The 10,112-nt window shown below is 36.6% G+C and overlaps 1 pseudogene; it reads right to left on the bottom strand.

Annotated features, from left to right (window-relative positions):
- Window positions 1-4,649: 4,649 nt before the first annotated feature.
- Window positions 4,650-6,937, bottom strand: LOC141540932 (olfactory receptor 5V1-like; annotated as a pseudogene).
- Between the last annotated feature and the right edge of the window lie 3,175 nt (window positions 6,938-10,112).

Raw genomic sequence — 10,112 nt, 5'->3', positions numbered from 1 at the left:
CACACCATCCACTGTACCACCTATTTACTCAATGCAATGTTAAATCATATTTTAAAAGGCAAGTATTATAGAAATGGTAGAATCATTGTATTCTGCCTTTGACAGACCACATTTGATATTCTGGATGGATTATTTTAGAAAGATCTTAAACTATATGATATTTAGAAAAGGGCAACTTATATATTTGAATAACCTTAAATTTATGCCACAGAAGGATTGGCCAAAGGAATTAGAGATATTTAGCTTAAAGAAGTGAAGACAGGAGGGACCCAATAACCAATTTCAAAGATATGAAGAGTTACCATGTATTAAAAATGTAGATTTCTTCTGTTTGGCTCTAAAACACAAAACTAGATGTGAAGGATATGGGAAAATAGGTATACTAAGAAACTGATAGTGGAGTTGTAAACTGGCCCAGCTAATCTAGAAATCAATTAGACACCATGATTCAAGAAATTATTAAATTGTGCATATCATATAAACTAGCTATACTACTCCTAGACCTATACCCCACAGAAATCAAAGAAAGTAGAAAAGTTTCTATATGTTAAAAAAATTGCTTAGAGTGCTTGTTTTTGTGACAGCAAGGAACCAGAAATTGAGGAGGGCTTGCCCTTAAATTGGAGAATAGCTGAACAAGTGGCTTATGAATGTGATGGAATACTATTGTACTATAAGAAATGATGAAGGTGATGGTTTCAGAAAAACGTAGGAAGATTTATATGAATTGATGGAAAGTGAAGTAAGTAGAACCAGGAGAACAGTTTATATATAACAATAATGTTATAAAGACAAACAAGATTCAACAATTGTATTCAGTACACTGACCAGCCATAGTCCTAGACAGTTCACAATGACATATGCAAGATCCTAACAATGAAGTGATAGATATAGAGCTCAGATTAAGACATATAAATTTTTAAATTTCAATTGATCATTTAATTATTCCAATTTGATTATTCCAATGCAGGAATTTTTTTTTAGTATTTCTGTTTATTACTAGGGTTTTGTTTTTATTTTTCAATGGAGAAGGAAGAAGAAGTAGGAAAAGGGAAGGTAGATTTTTATTCATTAAAAAAACTAAATTTTAATTTTAAAAAGTACTTATTAAATATTTTAAAACAAAAGTGAATCAAGGGGTGGTTGTGGCAAATGGGCCAACTGAGGAAACATGTTAGGGAAAAGATTCTAACAATTAGAACTATTTCAAAGTAGAATGAGTATCTTTAGGAGCTAATGAGCTCCATTCCACTGAGGATCAATGTAAAACTAAATGATACCTGATCAGATACAATGTGGAGAAGATTCTTACTCAGGTATGAATAACCTTTAAGGCGTCTCTAAGTCTCATCCAATATAGAGGTTCTCTGAGTCTGAATTAAACGAATGAATGAATGAATGAACAATAAAAGATCTCAAACCCATATGAGGTACATATGTAGCCAGTAGTGTGTGAGACGAGAATTTATACATGAGCAGAAACAGGAAGAAAATGCTGTTAGAGACAATTCCTGTTTTATTAGTAGCATCCCTGAAATCCTCTCTTTGTGTACTAAGAGAAAGAAGACAATTAAATTAAGTTATTCTGCAAGTTTATTCTTAAAGCAGACTCTTGATTAATCCCTTGATTAGTTGATTTGACTGGGACAAACTCCTTTCTCTACTTCTCTCCCTCTCTTCCTCTTTTTTCCTCCCCATCTTTCTCCTCCCTCTCTTTCTTCTTCCTCCTCTTCCTTCTTCTCCTCCTTTTCCCTTCTTCTCCCCCCTCCTCCTCTTCTTTCTACTCTTCCTTTTCTTCTTTTTTATTCCTTCTTCTCATCTCTTTTCCTGATCTACTTTCTCATCCATAGCTTCCTTTCATCATTTCACCCTTCATTGTGTATGTGATGCAGCATAGGAACAGTGGGCTAAGAGACAGGAGATCTAACTTTGAAATTCATTCAGATCTGGCAGTAATCTGCAATGTGACCTTAGAAACAAACATTTATTAAGGGTCTGCTATACACTAGGCACTGTGCTAAACACTTGACAAAGATTACCTCACGTGATACAAAAACTTCGAGAGAGAGGTGCTATCATTATCTTCATTTTACAGCTGAGGAAACTGAGGAAAACAGAAGGATTTGTCTCGCATCACATAGCTAGTAAGTATCTGAGGTGGGATTTGAACTCAGATCTCCCTGATACCTGGGTTAGCACCTTATATACTGGGCCAAGCAGCTGCCTGAAGCAGTTCACAGCCTGATACTATTGGATCTTGATATACTGACAAGTTCCTAAGGTCTCTCCAGGTGCTGTCCTTTGCCATTTCCCTTGTGTCTACATTAAACCTGAATTTGCCAACTCTTACCTGTGGGCATTGGATTACAATCTAGGTACCAACTCTAGTTTAGTCCTTTAAGCTTCGTGTCTTGCCAGATTTTAGTTTGGTCTGAAAACCCCACACTCTCATTTGAATCGACCTCCCATATTTATAGTGTCATGTACCATCTTCCATTTCATCTTTATGCATCCTTTTTACATACTTGCTTTCTCCTCCATTAGAATGTAAGATCCTTGAAGACAGGAACTGTTTTTGCCTTCTCTCTATCTCTACTGCCTGGCATATGGTGACCACTTCACCAATGCTTGTTGTTAGTCAAGGGTAATCACATGCAACAACTTTTCACATTTAATGGATTCACTGTTTATAACCTGAAAACTGTATTTTCTGCCTTACTCTTCTAGCCTCTCTCAGTCCTTGCTTCTGAATTCTCTTCCTTTGACCTGTGCACATGTCTTGCTACCCTGGATAATAAAATATTAAGGCTATAAAATATTGGAGTCAATCCATAGACCTAGAGAGTTAATTACAGTGCCTATATGCCAAAGTGGAAAGAAGACAAATGTATGGCATGTTTTCGTGATATTTTATTGCATCTAAACTGGAATAAAAATCATCTGAAAATGTCATGTAAGGAGTCAAAAGTTTGGAAGCCCATTAGCAACTTATGTTAATTTAAAAGACTAAAGAAAAGTACAGAAATAGTGCTCATTAGAAAGATTGGAACAGTAGGACTAGAGGAGTATGAAATGTGTGATATTTTAGACATATTCACAAATTGTAAATATTACAGCAGAGGGAGAATGGAACAGATATTTGTGTGCTTTGTAATATCCTTCCTTCCTTAGACCAGAGGTAGCAATTTTCTTGTGCCTTTTTCATGAACTTAAAATGTATTAAGGATATTATAGTTAGTAGTCTCTACTCCCCACCTACAAATTCTACTGTAAATTCTATGAGAACAACAGGATTTATATCATCTCATCATCTCAAAGTTGGAAGGAACCACAAAAATCACAGTACTACCAACACATATTAGAGTAGGAATCTACAATATCCCAAAGAAATGGCCATTTAACCTTTTCCTGAAGCTCTCCCATGGCAAGGAATTCATGCGGCAGCCCATTCTACTTATTGTCAGTTTTCAATGTTAAGAAAGTTCTCTGTAACTTTCACTCATTACTTCTGGCTCTGTCTTCTGGAACCAAACAGAATAAACCTAATTCTTCTTCCACCTAACAACCCAGAAATACTTGAATAAAGCTATTTGTGCATACCAAAACTCCTCTTCTGTAGACTATCTCCTGTTCCTTTGAACCATGTTCCCAAGTCCATTTCCAGTGTTCTGGTTGTCTTTCTTTTAGAATTGTTCAAGTTCGTCAATGTGCTTCCAAAAATACAGGACAAAAAAAAGAAAAAAAAAAAAGAAAAAGGAAGAAGAAAATAATATTTGGGTTGTCATGTGATCAACAGAACCATTACCTCTCTTGTTCTGGAAACCAGGCTTTTTGTTATTATAGCCTCAGATTGCTTTTGGTTTTATGTCTCCCCCACCCCCATCACATTGTGGACTCACATTGAGCTTGCTTAATTATCTCTTCCTATGTCAAGTACGATGCTTTGCCTAAAATAGACTTTCAATAAATGTATTGCATTTAATTGAACTAAATCAGCATTCTTTTACTTAATATGACCAAAGAAACAACTAGGTAAATACTAGTCATTTCAATGAGTGAAGTAATCTCTGTGTGTCAATGCTTCTATAAGAATACTTAGTCAAACTTCTAGTTCAAGAATCTGTCCCATTTTCTGACTCTGAGAACTTCCTCACTCCTAGGTCAGTCATAACTGTGGGAGTGGGATTTCTGAGAAGAAGAAAAATGAAAAGTCAGAAGTTACTATTGGCACCAGGGGGATCTAATTATCCACTGCAATTAAGAAAATGTGCAGGCACACTAACTATCCCTAGAAACTTCATGGGAAAGGAGAGTGCAGGAATCAAGGTAGAGCTACTTAGTCCAGATGTGGAGTAATTGTCAGATGGATAGTTATCTACATATAAAAGAAATAACCTACTCTTGTAGAGATTATGGTGGACCATGGAACGCTATTAAAATGATTAATAAGGATATCAGGACATAGTGTTTAGGAACTTAATTATAAAAAAACAATTTTAAAATATGTTGATAGAAAATCAAGTGAAGCACATATGCATGTCTGTATCATACATCTCACATGTGGAAATGTTACTGTTATTTCTGACCTTTCTAAAGACCTACTTTATAACTCCTTTATTTATTCTCACCTTTGAATAGGATACATTGACCTAAATGCTTGAACCACTGGATAACAGTTTCCTCAGGGTATTCTTGACTTCTTTGTTCTGTAGAATGTAGATGATGGGGTTTAATGTGGGGGTAACAATACAGAACAGAACAGAGGCCAGCATGTCCACATCCAGGGAGTAGCCTGAGCTGGGCCGGTCATAGTTGAAATTGATGGTTCCATAGTAGATGACCACCACAGTGAGATGAGAGGCACAGGTGGAGAAGGCTTTTTTGTCACCTTTGAGCAGACTGGATCTTCGGGATGGCAGAGATAATGGGGATATAGGAGATAGTAGTGGAGGCAGAGAGGCTCAGACCAAAGGTAGCACTGGATACATAAAGTGTATAAACCTCATTGCTGAAGTGTCTGAGCAGGAAAGCTTTAGGAGCAGGGAAATATCACAGAGAAAATGGCTGATCTGGTTGAGACCACACAAAGTGAGAATTGCTGTAAGACCTGTGTATGTCAAAGAATTCACTATCCTACACCAAAAAATCCCAGCTGCTAAATATGCACAGACTCTCTTGCTCATGAGGACTGGGTAGTATAATGGATGGCAAATATCTAAAAACCTATCATAAGCTATAACAGACAATAGGACACACTCATAACCTGTAAAGGTAACAAGGAAAAATATCTGGGCCAGGCAACCTTCATAGGAAAGGGTCTTCTTCTCTTAGAAGAAGTTCACCAGAGGGGGGAAGGTGATGACATCTGTCCAGGAAAGACAAATTTCTGAGGAAATAACACATGAGTGTGAAGAACAAGGCTGACCTTGATTGCAGCTAATATAAGAGTGTCTCCCAGGATAGTTACCAAGTAAATAGCTAAAACAATCCCTGTAGGTCAGAGTGGTATGAAAATCCCAAGATGAATGCCATGACAGTTGTTTGGTTTTCCTTTTCTCTGAATTCCATAATGGCTGCAAAGAAAAATAGGAGACACAGCAGTTAGACAAGAGAAACTGAGAACAAAGACAAGAAGAGTTCACAAGATGAAAACAATTCCTAGCCCTAGTAATGACAGTAGCAACAATGACTTTGGGACCCAACATTGAGTTCATTCTTTTTCCTTTTCAAAGCTCTTTTAGGTCAAAATACACAATGAAAAATCTAAAAGTCTACATGCTTAGATGTATGGACTTCAAAGAAGATCTCATCACCTTGTTTGATCCAACATATTAAAGACACAAATCATTTACCTACAATGAAAAAAGGGGGAGCCATGAAAAGAGAATAGTTTGGATAAATGCAAAGGCAATTCCTCAAGCTATTCTTATTTTTTAATGTAGAAATAGTCTATTGAAACAAAAGCGAGCTGAGAAAAATATATAAAAAGATGCCTACTGGTTCAAGAAGGTCTAAACAATTTGTGGTAGACAAGATGAGAACAAAGAAGTATGAAAAGACTTATATGAACTTCCGAGGCAAAGAAGATCTATCATAATTGAGGGAAAGAAGGAAGGGGAATGAACACTGTGTGAATCTTACTCTCATAAGATTTGGTTCAAATAGATAATATTGGTTTTACAGAGAAACTTGTATTTGTCATTTGGTCACCCTCAGCTTAGTTTAGTCCATTCGCTAAAATGGTTTACAGGGACATGGCCATTATGTACACTACAGCTTCTTGGAATATGATTTAGATGAATCAAAGTGACATCAAAGATGGATAAGCAGCCCTGAAAAGAGCTTGGCAGCCCTCACATTAGACAGCTCAGTCTTCCTTGAATATACCCTAAACACCAGAACAAAACAAGTGAAACTGAATGTTATGAAATTATTAGAAGCAATCCTGGAGAAAACACCTCTTTTACACAAGTGGGGATCCATGGATTTGAAACATTGCTTTCAGTTTGTTGATTGGTTTGATTGAATTTTTTTCTTCCTTCCAGCAATTCCCTGTTAAAAGACATCTCATATACAATAAGGAGTAGTTATCTTGGAGAGGTTAAATAAGGAAATATCAGTGATGTGTAAGCAAAAGATATCAATAAAATCTATTCTTTAAACTGGATCTATATCACAGTGCTCATAAGTTGCTCAAGGCATGGAAAGCTTGATATGATATACATTTTCAGGCTATATTTTTTGAAATAAGGGGAATTAGAGAAGAGATCTAACAATTTGAAAAGAGTACAGAAAGAAAAAAGGCAGAGGTGGTGAGCTCATTTTGCTTTTCTCCTAGGAAAGATGGATTAAAAGTGGTTAATCACGAATGATAACTGCAAACTCACACTTTAGACAGATCTCTCAGAGTTGTTAGAGAGGGCTGACCTGTGTCCATTGTTCAGACTGAATCATCCACTGCTGGAAACAAATCGGTCTTCATTGCAAACTGAATAAAAATGAGTTCAAGGGATCAAGTAAAAGACTTGAGACAGCATTGATGTCCTGCCTTATTAGTGAAACAGGACAGCAGCTATGTTGTGATTATTAAGGTGGTTTTCAAACTATTAAAAATAGTAATCTCTTTGTATATCATAGAGATATAGGAATATGGGGATTGACTCACCAGGTATGATTCATGGTCTATTCTACCCACTATTCAGCTACCAAAAGAATACTTAATGGGACTACCATAGCAGAGTATTGTTGTCTACTGGGACTTTACTTTTAGAGTTAAGCCTGTATTTTTCCCCTCACTTCTGCCCCATAGAATTCTCTTCCTTCAGGAACTAGTTCAAATAGCACCTTCTATATGTAGACTTTGCTGATTACCCCCAACTCCTGTCTAAAATTTAACTATTTTGCATGTATGTGTATTTATCTTTATATTTGTTCTGTGTGTGTTCATTTTATATATATATATATATATATATATATATATATGTATGTATATATAATTTCTTGCAGATATATAGCCCCTAACATTTAGGTACTTAATAAGTAGTTGTTAATTGATTAATTGACTAATTATGGCTCAGCTTTACCTGATAGTCAGAGAGGTAACTGTCCCCCTCTACTCTGCCATGCAGAGTATTGTGTATTGTGTATTCTATATTGTATTCTGCTCAGGGATGAGCATCAGATTTTAGCAAAAATCATAGGAACATAGATTTGAATCTGGAAAGGGCCTTCAACATCAGCTAGTCTCCTTTTGTAGACGAAGAATTAAAAAGGAACTAACGCAGCAAAAGAACTTAATGATAATAGCTAACATCTACATGTTTTAATATCCCATTTATAACCATTGAAGTTGGTGCTATTATTATCAGTCCCATTTGGTGGATGAGGAAACAGGCAAGCAGAGGTTAAATGAGTTACCCAGTGTCACACAACTAGTAAGTATTTTGTCTGGGATGGCTTTTGAAGTCAAATCTTCTTAATTCCATGTCTACCACAATATGCGTGGCACTACATAGTTGATCAAGCTTACATAATGGTGGCAGAGTCTAGATTCAACTATAGAACCTGATTCAAGAGTCCACTACACCATTTTCCTTCTGAAGTTCATTCAAAGGAAGAGTACCAGGATGGTAAAGACATTTGAAATCCTACCACATGAGAACAAAGGGCCATAAAGAAGGTGAAGGAACCAGACTCCATTAGTTTGAAGAAGGAAACAGTATCTGTCTTTTACATGAGAATGTATTTGAAGGATTGTCACTCAAAAGATTTGTTCTACTTTGTTCTAGAGAATGGATTTGTACTCTTGGGTGAAAATTCCAGGAAGATTTCTGCTTAATCAGGGGAAAAAAAGGAAACAATGATTTAAAGGTGGAATGGGATACAGCAGGAGAAAATGCCTTCCTTGGCACTAGAGATCTCCCAATACAGACAAAAAACCTTTCAGCAGGTATAGATGGACAGGTTTTAGACTTTAATTAGAGGGTGATCCCTTTCAATTATATATTTCTATGACTCATTAGAGATTTCAATTTTTAAAGTTGAACTATTTCATAAAGTACCATTCTCATCATTTTTCCAATACTTGAATTAAATAGGACTGAAACAATATAGAATCAACTTTGTGAGGACCAAGGTTTAATCAAATCCTACCCCTGGCCCTTCTGACTTGTGTGACCTTGGACAAATTACTTAAATTCCTTGGGCTTCAATTTTCACTTATGAAAATCACATGGTCTCTGAGATCTCTTTCTGCTCAAACTGATTATCCTATAATATTAGGAACTAGAAAAGTATTCTGTTGGTTAAAGTTAATTTTCAGACAATCTTCATAGTGCTGTAGGAGTTCAGGAGCAGCTAAGCGGCCCCTTGTCACACAACCAGGCTACCCTCTAGTGCTTCCAGTTCATTCTTCTGCCTCAATCTCTCAATCATTTTACAAAGCTAACATATCTTATTTCATTTAATCCTCACAAAACTCAGCAGGACAAGTACTATTGATAAAATATGGGAGTGCAAAAGGACTGTACCCCCCAAATATATTGGGGTTTCAGGACTCTACCTGTATGGCCCACCAAATGATGGGGAGAAAGAGGTTTGGATGCTAAAAGTATATTGGGGTCTCAGGCCAGTGTCAAGAGGGGTCTCAAAAGAAATTGTAGGTGTAGACTTTCTCCAAATCAAGAGTCAAAATGTTATTAAATTGTTGGCAGCAGACTAATTTCCAAAAGGGATGTTTAGCCATTAACAAAAGGAAAGACACCAAAAGAGGGGGAAATGCCATTAAGGTGGAAGAGACCATAACAAGGGGGAAGACACCAGAAGGCAGGCTATGTTCCTAAGGTCATTGTGACACTTAGAAGCAGGCTAAAGCTAAAAGTTGTTAGCCTTTGTAAACAAGCTAAAAGGAGGTAGCTATAATAAAGAGAAAGATGTCAGAAGATAGGCAAAGCCCTGAAGAACTCATTGCCATGAGGTGGATGATTCCTAATGAATACATAAAGAAGGGTACAAGTAGATTATTTTATATGGGAAAATAATGGGGTGCAGGAGGAAGTGAAGGTTGTTAACATCATAACTTTATATTCTGATTGAAGACAATAAATGTGGGATCATGTCAAAGGAAGGAATTTAGAGGAATTCAAAGAGGGGCCAGCTACAATAAAAGTCCACTTCAGGGAGTAAGCTTGGTTTCAGGCTCCAATCAGAAATTAGCCCTATCTTTGGCCCCCAAAAGATATCAAGGACCTTATTCATTTTATCACTATAATTATACTCATTTTATACATGAGGAAACTGAGGCTAACAGGTGAGTTGATTTGCCCAGGATCACACAGAGACTGAGACAGGATTCCTGTCTTTAAGTCTAGCACTCCAACCACTGTCACCTAATTACCCACCTAGCACAACCACACATCCAGATCATCCTTCTGTGTCACTACAAAAGGCTTCAAGGTAGCCATTCACTATCTGTTGACCATCTGCATGCTCTTCCCCTACTGAATCCTCATGTAACATTTGAGAATGTCAACTCCAAATTTTTTCTTTTCTTTTCCCAGGAAGTTCCCAATCTACTCTCATTGATAGCAAACTATCTTGTTTCCCTCTTGATT

Source organism: Sminthopsis crassicaudata, chromosome 4 (genome assembly GCF_048593235.1).
Source record: "Sminthopsis crassicaudata isolate SCR6 chromosome 4, ASM4859323v1, whole genome shotgun sequence".
In the NCBI taxonomy this organism is placed as follows: Eukaryota; Metazoa; Chordata; class Mammalia; order Dasyuromorphia; family Dasyuridae; genus Sminthopsis; species Sminthopsis crassicaudata.
This window is presented reverse-complemented; position numbering and strand designations above follow the sequence as displayed.